Raw genomic sequence first — 23,851 nt, forward strand, 5'->3', positions numbered from 1 at the left:
GGTCCATACATACTTGGCAATAAGAAGACTGTCCGGAGTCATTGGGGACTGTGGTCGGACTGAGCACTGAGGCTAAAGTCTTGTAGCCCTCAGTCCTCCCTCAAGGTGCCGGGGTCTTTGCCGCGGGCTTATCACTTCACACACATTGTCATTTCCTACAGTCTCTTTCCTCATCCTCCTCCGTCATGACCTCTTCCATCCACCTCGCTCCGGTTCTCGCTCCATGACACCTCCTCAAGCCGTCGTCACGCCGGCCCTTAGAGTTTCCGATAGGAAGGGGAGGTTGGTGTTTTAGAGTGCAACGTTGATAGAGGGAGGCGGAGATGTGAGTGTGACACTGCCAACTGACATGAGGCAGACAACCATTGACCTCTGATTCTTCGGGAACAGGACGCCCATGTGCAAATACTGAGAGGGATTCATGTATGTAGAGCACCTCCGCCCTGGCCTTGTACTTCAAACTTTTTTGACTTCATGATATTCATGATCAGGCTGGAAGGCTGATCATGTATGTGTGCACTGTGTATGTGTGCACTGTGATCAACCTGGCCAACCTTTTTGCCCTCGACTCGTAGGTACGAATTTTGTGCGTCAATCTTATCACTGGAATCCCGCGAGTTAGTTTGTAGGGATGATTTAAAAAAAATAATGCAGATGTCATATTTCCGAATGGAATATGAGGAGATCCATCACATACAGTCTAACTGGTCAAAATCTGCCCATACTTTTCAGTTCACCCCGTGCACCACAATTTAGTCCTGCTTAACTCATTCACTGCCACTCACAAATTTATTCGGCAATTGAAAATATGATGTAGAGCACCATTCCCGAATCAGTTCAGTTTTGTTTGTTCTTGCTTGGATACCGATAAAGCGTTGGCCAGACCTCTGGCAATGTTTTTCCCTTCCACAAAGGGGCAGTTTTCGCCTTTTTTCCATGTTAGCGCTTTATTCCAGCTTCAGCTGTTGTTAAATTGCTATATAAACAAATGTGTAGGTACAGTATTGCATTGTATTTTGAACAGCCTCCCTCCTTTCAAACTCATATAACTCCCGAACCATATAATTTAAGAATTAACGATTTTTTCTGAGGAAAGAAGAGAGTCTAAGGTTTATTACACTGCATTGAATGTTGATGTAGTCCTAAAATTCAATATTCTGTGGGTCCTCGAATTCGAGTGACCATGACAAAAACCCAGTGAATGACTTAAAGTAGGTCTAATTTTGAGGCTAGCCTACTTTCAGACACCAACCTGTTGTGCAAAGGCCATGTAAAAACAAAATGCTTTCTGTAAGCCGGAACGCTTAGCCTGGCCAAATTCCCAAACATTCCAAAAAAAAACTCACACCGACACGAAAATCAACTTTTTACGCCCGAATGCATGTTCACTCTTTACAAAAAAACTGATGCCTATGATTTATTTGGTACTCAGCCATTGTTCCATATACTCAAAATATGTATTATAATCAGGGAAAATACTGTGTAAAATGGATTGATGGCTATTACACAATATTAAGACACTAAATCTGCAGTTGAGATATGCAGTTTTGTATACGGCATGTGATATAATACGTGAACCAAAGTCAACATGTCACAGCGATGACCTGATGACTTTATTATTATTCAGAAGCAGCGGTGAGAAGATTCAGAATGGTGCATTCCCAGTGCATCTCATCGCAACATCCGCAGATGGCATTGCAAGGGTTGTTTGTAGACCTGTTCCTCCCCCACCCTTCACACCAATACACACACTTTCCCTTCCTCTCAGGAGATATGCGATCTCTGCTTTCTGTCAGGGCAACCTCGGCGGTCGACTCTGTGGGAATCTCACCACCCCCTCCCCACAATCCACAGAAAACATGACCTGAGTAGGATGCCGCTCGTCCCCTTCCCATTCCGTGGTTCCCCTTTGCCCTGCTCTCATCTCCTGCTTTCTTCTTGTCCCGTGGATCAATAGCATTAATTGGCCCACTCAGTCACAGGTACATTGATTGCAGTCACTAATAAAGGAGCTATTGATTGCTACTTTGTATAACAGCGGTCTATGCAAGTAAGAGCTGCCCTCTCATACGATCCTGACAGCAACCTTTTCCTGTTTGCCCGTCTGCTATTGTCATAAATCATGTCGCTCAATGAAGGGGATGTTTTTTTTCCACCCTTCAGATTCAAATGAGGCTCTGGAGAAAAATTACAGTCTGTCGTTGAACATTCTTACAGATACAAGTGTTACATTTGCCATCAAATGATTGAAATCAACACTGAACATGTTAAAAGCGCAATATGTCACAAAAGTGGATCACAGATTTAGCCATTCTACAACAAAGTGTACTACTGCGTGACCCAAAAAAGGCGCCCCATTTCTTAGTGTTTTATCCGAATAGAATTAAACTTTGGTCATAACTAGTTTATTATACTAAAAACATCTCATCAAAACACTAGAGTCTGGCCTTCTTTTCTCTGTTCTACAGCATATGTTCTACACATCCTCCATTTAGCTCCGTGCATTTCTTGAGGCGCAGCACGAAGTTGTCCATGACGTTCTTAGAGAATGAATTGGTCCATCTACCCGTCACCCATGAGCAAGTTCTGGTTGCAGCAAGACGCAGCAAGTTCTCACACCTCAAACCTGTCCCGAGATTTGATGAAAGAGAAATTCGAGTGATCAATCTCAAGACTAATTTTAAGTGGGCACCCTATAGCCCGGACCTAAGCCCCCCATCTTTTTTTCTTTGGGGCTATTTTAAGGACAGAGTCTACGCAGGGAAAACCAGAACCATCACGGAACTCAAGAAAGCCATCAGGGAGGAGATGCAAGCCATTACCAATTCAGTCTGTCTGAATGTCATGGACAACTCCAGGCTGCGCCACAACAAATGCACGGAGCTACATGGAGGCCATGTAGCACATATGCTGTAGAGCGGAGAAAAAAACGGCCAAAGACCCTAGTGTTTTGATATGATGGTTTTAATATAATAAACTAATTATGACATACATATCATTTCATTCGGACAAAACACTAAGAAACGGGTCCTAATTAGATTTGGGGCCATTTTTTTGGGGCGGGGGCACCTTGTACAAGAAAATGCACATTATCGCAGTGATTATGTATTCTATGACTTGTTTTTACTTGTTGACTACTTTGAGGCGTTTTGCAGATGATAAAGAGGAAAATATGTGATAACCATAAAAAAATAAAAATATGATTTATTAGGATAAACACATCTGGCTGTTCAGTGGAGCATGTGATGAATAAATTATATTACACAACATGTTTTACCACAAAAATGGCATATTGAGCTGACTATTATTGAACTCCAATGCATACACAAAAGCAGCCGTCATATGAGAGCTAACTATATAGCTATGATAGTGTGCACACTATTTTGAAAAGAAATTGATTTTAACAAAGTTCATTTTCTATTTTTAACCCAATTATCCATTATGTCTAATTGAGTGTCACGCTGAATCTTTAAGTGAGTTGGCGTCAGGCGTCAGCTGTAAGATCCTGAAAAGTGGAAATGGGCTCTAAGCACTTTCGGGAGAGATTTAATTATCCCTATTAAATATTCACTGATCAATGGAATTTGTTTTAGCCGATCAATAGGTGGCGAGGCTGGAGAAGGACATTGTGCATAAGTTAATATTTGCATTTCAAAGCAGCCCATGTCACGTGGCCCCCTATTGGAAATCCATACCATTTTGTTCGGTTGTATTTCATATTTAGCAGCTTTAGGCAGTTATCACTGACTGCTATTGATTCCTGTCCCTTTATTTACTGCTTTGTGTAACCACAATGTAGACCTGCAAATATAATATGAGGACCACATAACTAAACGTGACAACATCAATTCAATCCCACCGCAAGTGATTTTCAACAATCGTCTCTGTTTTGAGAGCTTAAGGGGAGTCAGACCAATGTAATCAAACATCATTTGTAAATAAGGGAAACACTGTAGGCTAATTCATGTGCATTGAAAGCAAAGGACACCATTTAAAAATGAAACACAAATCACGAACTAAACTGTCTGTTTTGCCATTCGGCTTCAGGTTTCATTTACAGGCATAAGTCTCTGCATCCGAGCAGTCATCAAGCAGGCAGGGGATACAGAGGTCATATGAGTTGACAGCGTCACACATCATCAGGATGTGTCACTAGTTTGGATCTAGGATCACTAGTTTGTGATACAATGATTTTTTTACAATGATCTGGTGCATCTACTATCTTTTTGACTGCTTTATTTCCTGTATATGATAGCTGTATATGTATTGTATTGTATTGTATTGTATTGTATTGTATTGTATTGTATAATGCTACTGCAACATGATGACTTTTATGACTTGGGTGGCCTAAAGTTATTATTTTATATACTTTATCCATATTATTATTTTGACAAGTACCGAAGAAATTATTTGAGTCAAGAGCAAAGAAAGTGAATTTTAAAGCAATGTTGCACAGGAACTGAAAAAAAGTGCAGCGCATCATGTGTAAGTGACGCGAGAGAAGGCATGGATGTGTGGAAAAAAAAGAGAGAATAAAGGAAAGACGTAAGGAATGAAGAAAGGCAGGAAAGAGGCCGGGGAAGAAAGGATGCTGAGAAAATAAAACATGTCTCATGGGAAAGAATGCAGAAAAGAGGTTAAAAAATAGAGGAAATGAAGAAACAGGCACAAATTTAGGTTTAAGCAAAGGGAGAATTTTAGAGCATAATAGAATTAAACTCTGAAGGAGGAAAGGAAGGAAAGAAGGATGATTTCTGATTATATTTTTTAGTAAAGCCTCTGCCATGGTATTTTGCTTTTCTCAATAATATGTCATGAAAATAATGTCATGAAGTGTGTCTTCCGCCATATTTAGACTAGCCTGTATACCATTCTTATACGCGGAGTGAACCAAGTGCATTCTTGGAATCATCTGTTAACCTTGAAACACTGCTTACTGGAGACATTGTGGAGACAGACTGATAATGTCACAATGTGGTTGACGACCAACGGTGGCGCTGTCGGCCCCACCTGCACCTGCACAAGTGTTGGTCGTTCCAATCAGTGGCAGTTAAAAGGACTCCTGGCTCGACCATTCGTTGTCGGGTCATTACATGTGTTTGCTTCACCGTGTCAGATTTTGTTCCTGCTGACTTTATTTAATACAACTTTTCAATTACACCCTGCTTCTCCCACCTGCCTACTTTTTTGGGATCCACCACCATCAACACCTTGCAGACCTTGACAGATAAAAACAAAGAATCATTTTGGGGAAATGTCGCCTCGATGTCGCATCATAGTCTTGATATTTGCCCTTCTGAAGAAATATATTGTGTGCCTTTTTTATGGACACACTCGTGATCAAGCAGCCATTGTCTGTAAATCGTAAATATTCTGCAAATTCGAAGGCACTGTTCATCGACTACACCCTGTATTTGGATATCCAAAATGCTCATCATTCGATATTAACGAACATGCAAAGGAAAGAAGGCCACTGTCCTCCAAAAGAAGGAAGGAAGGAAGGAAGAAAGAAAGGAATCCTCTGCATCTTCTGAACCAACTTTAGTTTGAGATTATACATGCTACCTTGTTCATCTCTTGGATTTGAATTGCTCCCAGCAGTATCCTTAATCTGCGAAGAAATCAATAGAGCTTTTACTCTCACGATGGATGGCTGGTGACCACATATTGATGTCCAGGTGTCGTTTCAGATGGGAGTGAGGGACATTTGATGTTTCCCCTCTCCTTTTCTGCAATGAGATGACACCAGATGTCAAACGGTCCACTCGCATTAAAGATGAAAACTTGAATGTGATTAAGACTTAGGCAAATATGTTATTGACTGTTTTTTGTTTGATTGGATGCTGATATTTTAATACGATTATCGGCTTTAAAGCAAGGATCAGGGAGCGATATAGGTGATTTATGCATTACAATGCACACAGAATAGTTAGTGTAACCTATTTTGTCAAAACGTCGTTTGGGAAATGACTCTTTATTGGCCAAGTACTGAGTGTTAAAATCACACAAGGTATCCATGAAAAGGTTTCTTCAGCCATCATCTGTAATTCTTTGAAGGTGACGGACATTCCGTACCTCATCCTCACCCGTTAATCTATCAAAAAGTCAATCAAGATGGACGTACCGGGGTTGGAAAAATGTTTGTGGCTCCCGTTGTTGTCTCTTCCATGGGCATTGGGTCAAAATAGCTATTTTCTTAGTTCTATACTGTATGCCCTATCTGCACTACATAATATTTTTATTATCCGCGAGACCTGTTTCCTTGCATCTTCTTATCTATAGATTTATCGTTCGTCCTTGCTTTTGCGGTATCCTTGCATCTCTCTCTCGAGAGAGTTTCATCTCCTCTCTGACAGCCCGACAGCCCCTCGAGTCACATTTCAGGCACGGCTGCTACTTAAAGGCTCATAATCTGCTGGCGGAATAGTTGCGGCGCGGTGGCCTTAGCGGAAGCGAATGATTCACTTTAAGGACTCCTGCTGCTGTGGGACGCCAAGCTAGTGGCTGGTTAACGTTAGCGCACGCGGCGCCCGAGCCATCATTATTTATTTAACCCGTTAAGTGTTTAAAGTGGAAAGGACCCACTGGGACACGGCATCGTTGATGAAATTATTCCAACACACATATATATGGTTAAATCCATTTGGGAGATGAACGAGGAAATACACAGAGATGAAGACTTTCTATTCTTGCGTTTGTAGATTCAAGGTCACATGACACAGAGTCTGATATGGTGGAACTCCCGACACCACAACATGCATCTGGGAGGCAGGGATAAAGCGCGAGGATCGGCGTTATCGAACCACGTTAGCATGTTAGCGGTTTCACACAAAACCACCTCAGTCATGTCTTAAGACAGTTATAGACAGTTTGTATGCAACAATAACTCAACGCTCAGTGTTTCTGTATTTGGTGGTCGAGTGGTTTAATGTGTGACACAGCGGTGTCTGACTCATAGCGGGAGATTCAAGTTATTCTCTATCTTTAGCTTTTAAACGCGGAATGTCATCTGAGGATTTTTCCCATTTTTGACAAAGACGCATTTTCGGTTACTTGTAGAATACGAATGACCAAGAGTGTGAATGTTGTAAAACGTGCAAATTGTTGTTTTTTGTATGTGCTGCAATGGACCACTCCAGGATGTGTACACCGCCCCTTCACAAATTCAGCTGGGATTCAGAAGACTGTAGAAAATGGACGGATAGATGTATTTGTTAATGTTTGGTCAGAGCTGTTGTGGATCTTTTGTTATGATGCCATGTACATGTTGAATAGTGGCCATTAATAATTGAATGCTGTGTGTTGGCCATTCCATAACATGTTGGTTCAGGCTCTCGCCCCATGTAACAACACCATTACATTTTTGGAAGTAGCCAGCATTTGTTTACCTAGGGGAAGTCCCTCTTCTGTCTCACCTTTTATTCACCCCTTCTGGGGTGTTATATTGTTTTGAATTGATTGAAAAAGTTGTCATGTCTATGCTTGGATTACAAACGTGTACCTATTGGTTGTTCTCAATGATGCCACATCAATTGCATTTCCTTTATTGGCCATGGAGAAAATTTCAAAAACATGTTCCTGAAATTTGATTTTTAATGACTGAGTTGCCACGGAAGAAAGTATGTTTATCTGACATAGATATGTTTCCTTCAAGGAACAAATTGTATAATCAATTGTGGACCGAAGGACATTAGAGAAGCAGGTCAAATTAAAAGGACCTGTCTATGAAATATACTTACTAAATATGGATAAAAAGGCAGTGATAGCAAAGATAATAGTTATCGGCAACATTCAAACACTGGTGGGCGATCAGGGCCTGCAAGGCCTTCCCAGCTGGCCTAAAATATCTGCATCACAGTCTAATGTAAATTATATTTTGTCCATGAATTATTACATAATTCCAAGTTGTCTTTCATCTTCTTTTCTTTGCTTTTTCACTGTTGCGCTGCGTCTCGATGTGTGTTTTCGTATTTAAGCATTTGACCAATCACATTTCAGCCATTATTTGTAAACAGGGTTGGAAATCTACCAGAACACCTTCACAATCAGTTAACATGTTAGCATGCTCTGGAGCATAAAAATCAATGCCAATGAAGCACTTGCTTTCACCAATCAGAGTTGGAGTTGGCAACCCATGGACTGCATGAAGGCGCTGGCAATGTCAGAGGTTTTGGAAATTGTGATTGGCTAGTGATGAGCAAATCAAAGTATCACTAGCTGCTAGTAATAAGCGCATACTGGCAAGAGCTAGCACACTGTATCTGTAGCGAGCATTTTTGTGTTATTTTCATAGCGTTTTTTTCAATCTACAATGGCTGAAGAAGGAGAAGAAAAGGATTTGGTTGCAGATATACTGTGAAAGCCGTTTTCAAGATGGACTTTTCAAGAATAGATGGACATCATTAAGAAAGGTTGGACAGCTCAGAAGCTAGGAAAAATAGCAAAGAATATTGCGATTTTATAAGGCTATCATAAATCCACATGCTCATCGTAAAAATTCGAACAGTTCAAAGAGTATTTCTTCAGTTATTTCACAATATATTTCCTGGCCAATGGCACACTACAGTGGCCGTGTAATAAATCACAGCACACTCACAGCTGTGGAGTGATTTGGACGTAGCACTACTGTCGTAGTAAAACGACAGTAGCTGTTATATAAATTATGATACATAATGTATGATTGACAATGACGTGATGAAATGGTGACTTTCATGGTATTAACTCTCTTAAGCCGAAAAAGAAGACCAAATGAACTGTGGAGAGTCTAACTTGCACAAATAAAGACAAGTCACCAAAGAGATTATTTAAACGGTCATGACGGCAAGCACGTGCTGAGAGAGAGATGAAGCTCGAAAAGTGAGTGAGGGTGGGGAGTGAACAGATTGAATGCCTAATGAAATGGCTACCTCCAGGCCTGAATAAATTCTCTGGTCTGGCGATCCCTTTAGGATGCCGGCCTCCCTGGGAGATTAATGACCACTCGGCCATGCCATAATGAAGTAGTTTACCTTGGCACCACAGTCGCCAATTCATCATGACGTCCACAAGTGGGCCGACCGAGCGCAACGTCTTTATAAATCCGGACTTGCTCTTCGCTCCCGCTGTTACTGATTTATAGTTCGCTCACCCACATCCGCCTCAAATGGTTTAGCCCTCTCATCACGCCCCACCTGGGCTGACCATTTCCACCTTTAATCATGCAGGTCAATGAATTTAATATGGGCGGAAAATAATGGATGCAAGATTGCCTTTTGCACGAAACCCAGAATTGATGGTAAATGGCAGTAACTGGGTGTAAATTTCAAGACGCAATTTTCAACACATGCTAGTCAAAGTGCTACAGTTTAAAAAGAACACACACAGAATATTTCCGCCTGAACATTCATCATGGAAAGCCATTAATTACTTATACGTGTAACTCATTCACAGCCAGACGTGTGCCAAAATGTGTACACCCCAGTGACAGGGTTTTTGTCTTTGTCTTTGTCTTCTCGAATTTCAGGTCCCACAGAATATTGAGTTTATGGACTACATAAGCATTCACTGCAGCGTAAGAAACCTTATAATCTCTTCTTTCATCATAAAAAAAGAGTTAATACCTAAATTATATATATGGGTCTGGGGGTATATGCGCTTGAAATGAGGGCAGCTGTCCAACATACAATGCAATACATGCATATTGGTTTATATCGCGCGTTGAAAACAGCTGAAGCTGAAACAAAGCATTCCTTGTTCCTTGTCAAACGCTAACAAGGAATAAAAGGGAAATGCTACCTCCTTGTGGAAAGTAAAAAAAAAATGCCATAAGCCATGGCCAGCGCTTTATCGGCATCCAAGTCAAGAAAAAACAAAACTGAACTTATTTGAGAATGGTGCTGTATGTTATATTGACAATTCCCGAATAATTTCGTGAATGAGTTAAGCAGTTCTAACTTGTGGTGCACGGGGTGAACTGTGATTTTGATTAATTTAATTAAAGTATGGGGAGATTTTGACCAAACATATGTGTTGGATCGCCTCATATTCCACTCATAAATATGACATTCAATGCAGCATAAGACACCTTAGACCAGGGGTGTCAAAGTCATTTTTTGCCGCCGGCCACATTGTAGTTATGGTTTCCTCTCGAGGGCCGTTATGAATTTGGGGAACCCATTAGAATGTTTAAATCCCTTCAAATATTACATATAGAGGACACAGCAAATTAATGAATAACTCGTTTTCAAATCTGAAGTCAAGAATAATGACTTTTATTGTGGTTGACATCCAAAAATATAGCAATCATCATGGAATTTAACAAGTTTGATTTGCTTTCGCGGGCCGAAAAAAATGATGTGGTGGGCCGGATTTGGCCCGCAGGTCTTGACTTTGACACCTGTGCCTTAGACTCTCTTTTTCAATCAGAAAAAAGAGTTAATTCCTTAATTATGTGGGTCTGGAGTTATATGAGCTTGAGACGAGGGCGGCTGTCCAACAATGCAATACATACATATGGGTTTATATAGCGCTTTAACAACAGCTGAAGCTGGAACAAAGCGCCAACATGGGGAAAAAAGGGAAATGCTGCCATGTGGAAGGGAGAAAACATTGCCATAGGCCATGACCAGCGCTATATTGGCACCCAAGCAAAAAAAAAAAAAAAAAAACAAAACAAAACCCGAACAAATTCTGGGATGGCGCTCTACGTCATATATTGAATTCCCGAGTACATTCGTGAATGGCAGTGAATGAGTTAATCATGTCTTTAACCAATGTAGTACACAAGTATTTTGTCACATCATTGCTCCTCCAGAAGACCTTTTATGTCTTCTGAAAATTAATGTCCAATTGATTAATTTATTCTAATGAGAAAAATATTTCATTCGTAAGATCGAAACGACATTACCACTTTCTGAACAAATGCCTCATGCATCATTGCCGATGAAGGGCTGCTTATGTGCACATTTCTGCACATTTTTAATCCTGTTTACCAGTTGGCGCTAATGGCGCTTGGATCCCTCCAGCTAATAGTTCATAGCCTTAAACACATTATCACCAGAAATTCCCGGCATTTGTTCCGAGCCCTTGCGCTCATTGCCGAGCTATTCATGTCTAGCGCATTAAGCGTTGAAGACCGATGAGCAGCAGTGTTTCACAAGTCATAAAGCCTGCTTCGTTGATAACCGGTAGCTCCATATGGAATAAGAGTGAGGAAATTAGAGGGGGACAATAAAGCATATTGAAGCGTATTTAGATTAAAATGCATCTAATTGAGCTCTGGCCTAATGCAGTTGAGCTGTGTTCCCGTGTCGCCTCATTGTTCTGCTGCAAGCATTAAATGATACGTCTGTCAGGGTGATTGTCAATGAATATGCTAAAGGATATTAACTCATTCACTGCCATTCCTGAATTTATTTGGGAATTGAAAATATGACATGCAGCGCCATTCCCGAATTTGATAGGATTTTGTTTGGGTGCAGATGAAGCACTGGCCATGGCCTATGGCAATGTTTTTCCTTTCCACAAGCGGGAAGGTCATCTTTTTTCAATGTTAGCTCTTTGTTTCAGCTTCAGCTGTTGTTAAAGCCCTATATAAACCAATATTTATGTATTGCATTGTATTTTGTCCAGCCGCCCTCATTTCACGCTCATATATATCCAGACCCATATCATTTAGGAATTAGCTCTATTTTTCTGATGAAAGAAGAGAGTCTGAGGGTTCTTAAGCTGCATTGAATGTTTATGTAGTTTATGTAGTAAGTAAAAAAAAAAAGTTTTTTTTCTCATAAAAAAACAATCCGCGATGCACTGAAGCCGCGCCAAGTGAACCACGAAGTAGCGAGGGATCACTGTACTTAATATTCTGTGAGTCCTGGAATGCAAGTGACAATGACAAAAACCGTGGCACTGGAGAGGACACATTTTTGCACGTCTGGCAGTGAATTAATTAATGAGTTCAATAAATCTAAATTGCATCAGATGACATTAAGATCACGGCTTCCTCTTATTTTGCGTACTTTTAGTATGGTAGGAGACTACTTCAATGTCACCTCCCTTATGTGACAAGGTAGGTTGCAATTTAGTGTTTTTTTTTATAACATACAAATGCAAGTGAACTATGGATTACTAATGCACTTAAAACAATCGTACTGTATTTTTATAACCAAACCAGCGGAACATATTCCCAAACTGTGTAAAATTATTTATGAAAATTTTAGGTTGGATTCCAAATTTGTAGGTTTTGTTGCCATTTGACCTTGGTACCGCCTTGATAAACATGACTCTGTATCTTGCTTGGTTGTTCAAGGCTTTGCTTTGCCACTCTCCCTCAAGATGTTTTATCTTAATCTACAATTTTCTCACAGAAAGGATGAATGCGTACTTGTACATACAGCTGACATCGGCTTAGACGGCATCATCGCCTTTAGTCCCCAGCTAATCCTCCAAGCTGATAACAATAATGGGAGAAAATGAATGATTATTTTTTTCTTTTCCCAAGAACAAAAGCAACTATGCAGTATAATTAGCAATTAGCTGCAGAGGTCACAGATAAAATCCGGTTTTGAAAGGTTATGCAGTTTTTTTTCATTTTTTGTTTGTTTTAAATCCTCCCTTTTCCCCTAAGTCGTCAACCTTTGATTCAAAACGTGACCTTGTTGTGAAGTGTGTGGCATTATTTGCGTGTGAGCTCATGTGTGTGTGTGTGTGTGTTTCGAAAGCAAGAACTAAAAAAAGGGATATTTACCCTCCTGATTGCTTGACAGTTTGGCAAAGAACGTGGCACATTTGTGCGTGAGACTGGGTGTGAGACTGGAAGAGTAATTTATTTCAGGGAAGGTTGCGACCCCAGGACCCTCAAACGCCCCCCGCCCCATCTGCCTGCCATCAGACAACGCCACGTGGCCCCATGAGGAAGCCTCTGAAGTAGCAAGGTTGGAGAAAAGCAGACCCTTTACATGTGTGTTGGAAGATGTCTGATTCTATGCCGGTATTGATCCCCCACCCCTCCCCCACCCACCCTCGCCATCGCTCCCTCCACAGTCTTTCCCATAATGAAGTGGAACTACATCTCCATTATGAGCCGTCCCGCCATTGGTTGGAGCTAATATGTAATTAGCTAGCGTGCCATAAGCCTGTCACTATTGATTTCACTATCCAGATTACTTGTTACAAAAGAATAGAGCTGTCTGCAGCATAATTGAACAAGTTAACTCCTTGTCTCATAAAATGGAGGCCTGTATTGATTGTAACCGAGTGCAGGGTGGTGGGAGGGTGAAGTGAGTAGGAGGTGCTGATGCATTCCTTTTTCCTCGCCGTGGTGTCATCGTGACATGTAGGATTGAAGTTGCAGGATGCTGCACCCTAAATGAGCTGCGGTGTTCATCAGCTTCACCTTACAACGAACGCACGTCTTGTTCTCTTTCCCCTTTTGTCATTTTTCAGTTTGTGTGTCGGCATTAGTCCTGTTTTTACTCTTTATTACCATATGTTGGCGCAGCCACATGTAGAAGCCGTCGTTATAATGGACCCTTAAAGATAAATACAGACGCTCTCCACCTTACGAACGAGATACGTGGTCGTTCGTAGGGTGAATTTGTTCGTAAGTTGCTTCAGTGCTATATTTTACACCGAAAACGAAGTATAAAACACAGACGCTCTAACAGTCATAAAATAAATTTGCGCCTACTGTAGTACGACAACATATATCCTTGGGTCTTCAATAAGCTATTACTGAATCTGCTGGCAAGTAATTACTGAATTACGTGCCAGCAGGCTTTACTTTTTATTATGCATCGCTTCCTCCTGGAGCTAACTGGGATTTCCTCCTCGCCCATAGTCTACACAGGCAATGAATCGTGAGTGAGCTCGGCCGGAAAAATGCACGCAATACAAAATCTAACTTACAGCATCTCTGTCCGGACATCTATCAACATATTGTACCCGCAAAAATGTTCAAATATACCGTTTGTCGTAATTCGAATGTTTGTAAGTTGGGGAGCGTCTGTACACCAAACGGAGCAATTTCTTGTCATTTATAATGCTTTTCTCATTGTAGAAAATATATAATCCATTCACCCAGTTTAACAATATTGTAAGAAACAATTAATACAGACTAGTTTGAAGTCAGATAAATAGAAACAAGACCTGCACATCGTTGTACTAAGTTCATCCTGTCTACTTGATATCTAATATTAAGCAGATTTTTTACTTACAGACAGTGTAGGTGTTCAAATGGGACGACGGCGGAAGTAGTCGCCGAAACATGTCAGCTATTTGAACACCTACACTGTCTGTAAGTAAAGAATCTGCTTAATATAAGACCTGCACATACTCCAACCTGTTGTAATTACCTTTGTAGCCACTGAAAAGCTACCAGCTAATTGGAAGCGCACTGCCTCACCTCCACAGCCTTCTTAAGGTTAACCCGAGTAAGTGGCAAATTAGTCGATAATTTCCGCACCATTCACATTCACGGCAGAAATGCCAGCTGTTGGGTGTAATCGAGTAGCAAAGAGCGCGAAATGGCGATAAATTGTTTGATGCTGTTGTCCCGAAAACAGACATGGAAGCTACAGCGGTTATTTTCCCTCCCTCCCATCGACAGGGTGAGAGGTTAATCAAACGCGATTTCCGGCACTCCGCTGCTGGGTGATAAGTAGCTAACCAACAGAGCCTGTAATTACAATCTTACAGAAAGTGGCCTGATCTGTATATAAATCTCACCATCCAATTACAAGATGTAATAATTCTGCACTCAGCCTGGTAATGAGGTCTAATGCCGGCACATGTGATAATCCCCTCTGGATGCAGCCGTGATAAGATGTTGGCTTTGTAATTAGACTGGCAGAAAATCATTATTTCGTGTTTAGAGAAGAAAAAAAATGAGGTTGCGGGAAGTTAATTTTCGCCCGATTCTCCTAACCATAGACGATAATTTAATGATTTAATCATGATTGTTAGCTATTTTGCAATCAATTTGTAATGATTGTTTTGTAAAAGCGGCTTTTGGGGAGCGAGGTCGGTCAAGATTGAAGGCGTCATTCATGTAGCGATGCACCGCTCCAATGAAAGAATGTTGAAATGCAGATTAAAAATCATCTTTACTTACTGGATACCTTATTGTGTGTGAAGACTTGGAAAGAAAATGTGGTGTTGACTTTTCTGGAATAACTTCACTTTGATCAAGCAAAGCTTGTAAGTCATCAACCACATAGCGGCTTTAGCCCATCCCATCTTCTCATCATAGAGAACTCCATTGACAGAAAATTGACTCCATGCTTTCAAGCTGATTTCTATAATTGATAGTTTTAACTTGCCTGACCAGTGGTTCAAAGGCGGCATTGCTGTTTTTGATCCTTCAGTGGAAAAAATACAATCAAAAATTGTGGGGGTTAGATAAAAAAGGCGCAATGTAAAATATTTATTATTCAAAATATTTAAATATTATAACTTTCATTAACTCATTCATTGACATTCACAAATGTATTCAGGAATTGAAAATATGACAGAGCGCAATTCCCAAATTTGTTCGGGCTTTGTTTTTTCTTGTGTGGGTGCCGATAGAGCGCTGGTCATAGCCTCTGGCAATGTTTTCCTCCCCACAAGGGGGCAGCATTTCCCTTTTTGTCATGTTATCACTTTGTTCCAGCTTCAGCTATTTTTAAAGCCCTATATAAACCAATACCCATGTATTGCATTGTATTTTGGACATCTGCCCTCCTTTCAAAGTCAAAAAGTCAAAGTCAGCTTTATTGTTAAATATGCTAATATGCATGACATACAGCACATATTAAATTAATGTCCTCTCGGACCCAGCGTGCAAGGCATGCAAGGCACTTATAACGTGGCTAAAAAGACATACAATTGACAACAGACAATACATGTAATTTCTGAATGTAAAGTGAGGTAGTGTCACCTGGAAAGTGAGGTAGTGACGTATTTCAAGCTAATATGACTCAAGACCCATATAATTTAGGAATTAACTTGTTTTTTTCTGATGAAAGAAAAAAAGTCTATGGTTTCTTATGCTGCATTGAATGTTTATGTAGTCCTAAAACTCAATATTCTGAAGCTGCGCTACACAGAAGTCGCAGTGGATGCGCAACAGCGAGGTTGGAATGGCAAGGTCTATCCCTTTGAAGTTGATGCAGAGGGTTTGTGGCTTCCACCACCATCAAACTGCTAAAAGACCTGGGCATCCATGGACAGGCTCTGCGGCACACAGTTAGATCACTCTCCGAAGCGGCAGAAAGAAGCAGCCACTGGATCTGGATGAAGAGGAAGGACCCTTGTTGGGCTCATAGGTCAGCAACCTAAGACCCCCTAATTTGAGTGGCAATGACAAAAACCCTGGCACTGGAGTGGACACATGTTATGACATGTCTGGCAGTGAATGAGTCAATAGTATCATGAATTCACCATGTGTTCAAGTTGGACTGCAAGAGAAGACACCCGGAACATATTTCTAAGGGTAAACAAGCCAATTTCAGGGAAAGTCAACATGTTGCAATGTTACAAAAGCGCCAGAGTAGTTAAGGGGACGTCTTTTCAAATGCAGTCTGCAAGAAATTCTTCCTATTCCCAACAATGGAGATTGTGTTGGAGAATGTGTAGAGATGCTGTGGACCACTACTCGTTTGGACATTTGAGTCTTCCAAGAGGTAGCTATTTTACACTCCCCTGGACATACCTAATTCCCGCTTCTCAGTACCCCTCACCTCGGAAAGGCTTTCAAGTGCTCTTTCAGAGGAATGAAAGTTGAAGAAATCAAACCGCTCTGTTCCACGAACCTCAAGATGAAAACTTCTTTCACATCTCCTGATAATTGAAACAAGGGCACAACCACTCTCCACCGCACCCACACACACTCCCATATATTACGTCCTTTACTTCTTTTTCTGATTCAGTTTTACAACATTGGCCTTGTGTCCAGACTATATGACATTTTTTTTACATCATTTCAGGTTAACAACATTCTTGAGCAAGGCTACTTAGAATGTTAGTCCAGTAATACTGTCGATGCATTGTCTGATTTAAAATGGTTCCTACGTCCAGCCACTGGACAGACAAATCAACGTGTTAACACACAACCCTGGAGCTGATTTCAATATTTCATGACTAGCTATACACTATCTAATCGATTTCTATACTTATCAATTATGAATGCTCTCTGGGAAGCTGCGGGGGCTTCCGGTGTAGGACTTCTTCTTCTTTGTGTGTTTGACCAACCGAGGGCCGGTGTTGGAATAGAGAAAACACATGTACGTGTATTGATTCGAAACATTTGGGGAACACATGTTTGTTGCAACCAGACAAAGTCATGGTCACGGACAGATGTTACGTATGACTGTCTGTACAATAGCCAACAAAATGAGCATATCCACGTGTCGTTTTAGCTGTCAGTATAACTAACCTAATAAAGAACAGATAACACATAGTTGAAATAATTTTAGACATTGGCGGGCCATTGATATAAGAATTCATGTAAAATTAAACCTGTCCCAATTCTTCGATAGGAAATGACAACTTTTGTCACGTAGGGGAAAAAAACAATGTCTTTGAAAAGCCACTACAGGGAACCCTTTTGACAATTCCACACTGTTAAAAACAAACACTAAATAGGTACCATTATAAGTTCTACTGAGCGTATTTTACAAAGATTCCACCGCATATAGCTATATTTTACGTTTTAAGACTGGCGCTGAATATTCCAGAAGTGTTGTTTTTGAGTTGGTGACGATTCCTGACGTGACGTCAGGAACGCCCCTGACTGAAAAAGGACACACAATGCATTTTGCGGTACTTTGTTTGGTCTGAAAACTTCGTGTTGATCTGTGTTGATGACGAAATTAGAAGGAAAACACGCAATGTCCATTTTTCATTGAAAATTCTACACTCCTTATCTATTTTTCCCCGTTTGGATAATGACATTTTGGCTAATGAGGGTGTTGAAACCACCACTCTGCCTCTAGTGGACAATCCTTGGATTGCACCTCATTCAAAATATGAATTTGATGTCGTTCATCCCGCGGGCCTGATCTAACCTACCAGGGCGCCGGTTCTGGTCCGCGGGCCGTATGTTTGACATCATGTTATAGAGCAAGGCAAGACGTCTTGACGTTACGCCACAAACAAGGGGAAAGGACCTTCTGAAACTGGCCACTTCCGGGTTTAATTTGAAGTAGTTTTTGGACACTTTAAGTCATTTTTATTGGTGTTTTGCATTTGACTAAAAATATCATACTGCGTGTTTTGGGTATTTTAGATGCTATGAAACATTTTTCTGATGTCAGTTAGGAAACAAAAAAAATGTGTCGGTTGTCCTTTAAGTCTACATAACAATGAGTTACAACATGGCTACCCAGTTTTTATCTGTGAAAACATATATTTCATGTTTACATAAGCCTAATCATATAGTTGTATTTGCTTTGTTTTGCTTACCTGTGCTTTCGGTCCTTCATTGGTCCATTTTTGTTGCCACCTGTTCTCGTTATCTGTGTCCTTGTGTTTCAGCAAATACCTGCCTGAACTCTTTGTGTCCAGGTGATTCTCATTAGCTCGTCACTTTGTTTGTATTGAGTTCCTTGAGTCCTATCAGTCTTTGTTGGGTCATTGTGAGTTATAAGTCTCTGTCTGCTCCTGTCAAGTTTTCGGTAAGTTTTTCCCCCTTTTGCTTCTGTTTACATTTTTGTGAAATACATCTTAATCAGTCCAGCCTACTCCCCTCCTACCCCGCCTCTCATTTTTTTGGCGTCCTCCATCTATCACTATGAAAACATGACAATATGTGATCACATGGACAAAAATGAAGGCTGAGTTACTGCCGTAATTCTTATCCTATGAGAGTTTTAAAAGCCGTTTATAAATGAAATGTGTTTGTGTGTACACTGTATATATATCGCTTTCTAGCTATCTACGTGTGTATGTACAGTATATATATCAAGCTAGCTAGCTAGCTATGATTTGTTTGTTTTATATAAATAAGATCAAAGATGTCTGTAAAAGTGAAGAAGTTTAACCCTGACCACCGCGAACATTGCTCTGGACGGAGTAAAACCCAAAATATATTGGTTGTGTTCGTCGTAAAAGTAACAGTTTGGCACCCTTCAGCTATGAATCCCTTTGGTGGAGATGAAGAGTTTAGATCAACCCCAATTTGGGGACAAACACACTCCAAAGCTTAATCGGAATGTTGGCTCCATGAAAAGTGCACTTGTCTACCATTTGAATACACCAGGGATTTGGTGGCATATGTGAAGCCCCCTGGCACACTTGTGACAAAGCACTTAGCGTGGAGATGGCAGGGCAAGTTGTGGTGAGGTCCCACCCAGAGGCTGTGTCCCGAGGCAATGCTACTGGGCTGGGATGGACAGAGAGGCTGCTGAATTTTTATCTTAGGTTCGCAGATAAATAAAAGTATTTCCCGATTTTTGTGATGTCCTTTGAATGACCTTTAGCATGCATCCAGGTAAGAGTCGGAATGGTTTGACTGGCCTTTTTGTTGTCTTGACGATTTGTCTGCTTTTAAACACTGTTTTCGCATAGGAGTTTTCCCAATTGATTTTTGTTTGTGTTTCTGTTGTTGTTCTTTTATGAAAATCCAAGCATAAAAACGTGAATGGTTATTTGAATTGTACATTTATGCCTGAGACATCGTTGAGACGACTTTTTCCCTGAAATGGATTGCTACCTTTTCCCATAATTCGTTCTCACCAGTGAATACCGTGAACAAACACTGAAGGACATCTGGAACGCAGACCATTCAAAATGTGTAAACTTAAAACAGCCACATTTCCCTGCAAAATGTATAAGATGTTCTTTCAAGACCTCCAATTGCATATTAAACGTATATGTGGGCGCGTTGCCCCAATTAATTATGACGACATTTTAGAACAACAAGCACATTCTTAATTTTCAAGCAGATTTAGATCATAGTTTACAAGTAAAGTCTTTCGGCATTTTCTGCCTTGGTGTGAAACCTTCTTCATTAAAACCCAGTTAGACCTCATTTCAACAGACTGACAGACATTTTGTGATGGCCAATTAGACCAACATCCCTATTCTCTCCAGACCACCTATTTGCTGTTCCTCTTTCTCTCTGCCTTTCTGCACTTGTTCTGTCTGACCAGGTTAACCCCAGGAGCCCCCTTAACGCCCATGTTTGAGAGTCCAGTCAATCACACGCAATGATGTTAAATTCCCCTACAATGAAGAGCCTTCAGCATCTCTTCAGAGACAGCCTGATTAAAGCCTCCTATCAGGGAGGTTGATCTCAATTTACAGCCTTTCCATTCTTGAGCGATTCCTCCTCAACATGACTTGCCTGCATTGGATCACCTGGAAAGAGGCAAAAAACAAGTCTTACCAGTGGAATTAGGTGGGCTTGTTCTCGAAGAGCACTGTTCTCCAGAACAATGTAAAAAAGAAAGATGCATAGCGAGGTCATTCTGTTTAGTTCATACACATTTTTTTCATCATTGGACCAAAGGTGACCAAGAAAAGTAGATTTAAAGTCACAGTGGTTGTGATGGATTAAGTGAGGAAAAAAAACAATGAAAAATCCCAAATTTATTTTGATTGGAGAAATATTGCTCAGAATTGACCAAACAAACCACTCACATTGCAGTCAATTTCATGAAATTTGTTCCATTCTCACTCCATTTTATCAGACAGGTGATCTGTAGCCTGCATTGCACACATTTCATCCCACCATTTTGTCTCATTTTGTCCAGAACAGTGACAAATATCGAAAGGGTCTGATGATCTCTTCACCCACTGGAGGTTACACAACCGTTTCTGTATTTGGATTTCGAAGAGTCTTATGATCCCTTCACAGTATACATGAGAATATCCTGGTAAAATACACAGTAACAAAAGTCAACTTCAGTCAATTTATCACTTTTTAGTATCTTTGCCCTAAATATGTTTTTTTTTTAACTTCACACTACTTGTCTCCTCCAAACCTCATTCGTTATTCTGCTTTATTGATATACATTTGTGGGTGGGAAAAAAACCCTTGCATCCCATCGTCATTTGTTGGTGGAAGTGAAAGTGGAAAGTGGAGCCCGAGAATGAATGTAGGCAGCAGTACAGGATTTTGTTTTGTGTAGTGAGAATGCTTTGGGAGCTTGGAAGATGCTCCTGGTTTTTCTCTTAACAGGCTTATACGAGATTCTTTTATGTGGAAATGAAAGTAGCAACCGTAAAATCCCATCCAATACATAAGATATACGAGTGAAATGCAGACGTTTTTAGCACACACACAAACAAAGCGTGTTATACGGGCAGACGGGCGGGCGGACAGACGGACAGACGGACAGAGATAGATAGATATTTTGTAATGTGGGAAGAAAACCAGAGTACCCAGAGAAAATCCACATAGGCATGGGGAAAAATTGCATACTAATTGCATACCGACTGCTGCTGCGCCACTGACTCTGACTTGTGAGTGTCGCATCATCCGTTCATTACATTCACGCAATTTCTTTTTCAATAACCGTTTGGAGGGTACTTTCATTAACATGAGTCACATTTTTCGATATAAAAAAGCTTCTTAGACATGTTACTGCGGATGAAAAGGTTTCTTCAGCCATCATCTGTACTTCTTTGAAGGTGTCGGACGCTTCGCCCCTCATCCGAAAAGCTTCTTCAAATATATAGGGTCAGAGCTACCAGCATAATTTTAATTAGCTGACGAAGCTTTTTGGATGAGGAGCGAAGCATCTTCAAATAAGTACAGATGACGGCTGAAGAAACCTTTTCATCGATGGACCACTCCTGTACAACTGAGAGCTTACATACATGATACTGTGACAAAAAATACGTTTTTAAATATTTTGTTAGCTGCCTGTGTTTTAAAGGACAACTGACTTTTTTGTTTTTTAACTGACATCAGAAAAACGTTTTATAGTATCTAAAATACCCAAAACACGCAGTATGATATTTTTAGTCAAATGCAAAACACCAATAAAAATGACTTAGTGTCCAAAATCTGCAAAAAATTGAGCTGCGGATTGGGCATTTTCAGAAAGTCCCGCCCTCAGTTCGTGACGTCTTGCAAAACAATGGCTTCAGATTAGGAGAATATGCTTTCTTGTTACACATCCAGTTATGAATATGATTCACATAGTTCTGAAGAGGAAAGCATACATGTTTGCAATCGATTAAAGAATTTGTTTGTGCCATTTTGAGGCAACATTGGGGGGAAATCTCTCACCCAAAAAAGAGGCACAAAATGGTGACCTCCTGTGGCCACCTCCGTTTGCACAGGCTGATAAATTCCTTATATGGCACATTGATGCCCTCTTCTGGCCTTATGGCGGCTTTTGGGTGCAACACGAGGTCCCCAGACCGAACAAGTACAGCAAAATACATTGACGTGATGGAAGGACCGCTACAATGTGTCTTTTTTACAGTCAGGGGCTGTCCTTTAGTGACGTCACGTACGGACTCGTCGCCAACTCAAAAACAAGACTTCCTGGATATTCAGCACGAGTCTTAAAACGTAAAATATAGCTATATGCGGTGGAATCTTTGTAAAATACACTCACTCGAAGTCATTTGAAGCCATTTTACAAATTATGGACACAACTTGTCCAGAGACGTCGGTTGTCCTTTAAATGTTGTCTCTAATGGAGTTGTTGGAGGCCCTCCCTACCCTAGAGAATTTGTCATTTTTAGTTATGTTGTGATGACACATCCCATTGTGATAGACAACTGAGAAAAGGGTGTTTGCCTACTTCTGGTTTGAGCAACTTTGCCACAAGCCTCAGGAGGGCTATCAAATGATACATGTTGGTTTTGCTTAATTATTCCAGTTTAAAAGTGCATCGTCACATCATTGTTGTGTGGGTCCAGAGGCGCACCTGTGAAAAGACAATATCAAGTACATAGTGCAAGAGATCTAAGCATCCATTCTACTGGTCTGTTAGTACCTTTATCTCCTCAGGGAGTTCTCCCCACATCAGTATTCCAGTCCACAACTTCAACCCTTCTCATTCCATCCAGCCCTAGATTTATTTTCATACTATAAGGGTATGATAGCCCCTTAATAATTCATATTTAGAGTGTATACCCATGAACTGAGAAATTCTGATTCATCCTCCTGAGTAGCTGCCCACCCTCCTGCATGATTTAAGTCTCTTGAGTTCTTGTTGTGGCTCACTCGTACTGTCTTCGCGATGCTTTCTCGAGTTGAGCTGTCAATTTTTTGGGGCTCTCAGAGGAAAGTTTCTGGACAACACTGTCTTTTCTTTAAGCCCGCGTGATTCTTTTACGAGCGGTATGAATCTAGGTGGCTCTTGACTCAGATCAACTTAATAAAAGCAGACGGGCCCGTCCTTGGACGGGAAGTAAAATCGAGGTGAGCAGCAAAGTATTATATATTGGAGGGAAAAAAAAACAAATGACTTTAAATTAGTTGCATTCCTTTTTCTCTCATTGTTTTGTGGCTTTTGCTTCCTATGTCTGCACAGTTCTTCAGAGCTTTGTCAGGCAAACTACTTTAAGTTACAACTTCCATGTTTTTGCACACATTAAATATAAACACACGCAGTAGGATTTCTGTGCTTATTTTGGCTGTTTTTATAAAGACTTGTTCAGTCTTTGTTCTTTCTACCCCATTCCACTTGTCAGAGGAATAAGACAAATATATTTTAAGACAGAAACCAAAATAAATGGTCGGGTTAGAAACGACAAGCCGCAGAGGAGGATGTGGCCTGTATGGGCCACTTCAAGAAAGCCTGACTGCCCTGAAATACCATGTCAGTCAGTTGCAGTGTGGAAATAGAGCATAAATGACACATTCATACGCACGGCAGATTATACTGTACAGAGGTACTTTAATTTTCACAGCTTCAGTAAAATGAAAAAA

At 40.7% G+C, this 23,851-nt stretch overlaps 1 long non-coding RNA gene across 4 annotated transcripts in view; it reads left to right on the plus strand.

Moving 5' to 3' along the window:
* Positions 1-23,851, plus strand: part of LOC148900912 (uncharacterized) — a 99,716-nt gene that overhangs the window by 38,540 nt on the left and 37,325 nt on the right. The gene's annotated exons all lie outside the window — the stretch shown is intronic.

Source organism: Hippocampus bargibanti, linkage group LG03, assembly GCF_051943395.1.
Source record: "Hippocampus bargibanti isolate YZ-2025 linkage group LG03, ASM5194339v1, whole genome shotgun sequence".
Lineage (NCBI taxonomy): Eukaryota > Metazoa > Chordata > Actinopteri > Syngnathiformes > Syngnathidae > Hippocampus > Hippocampus bargibanti.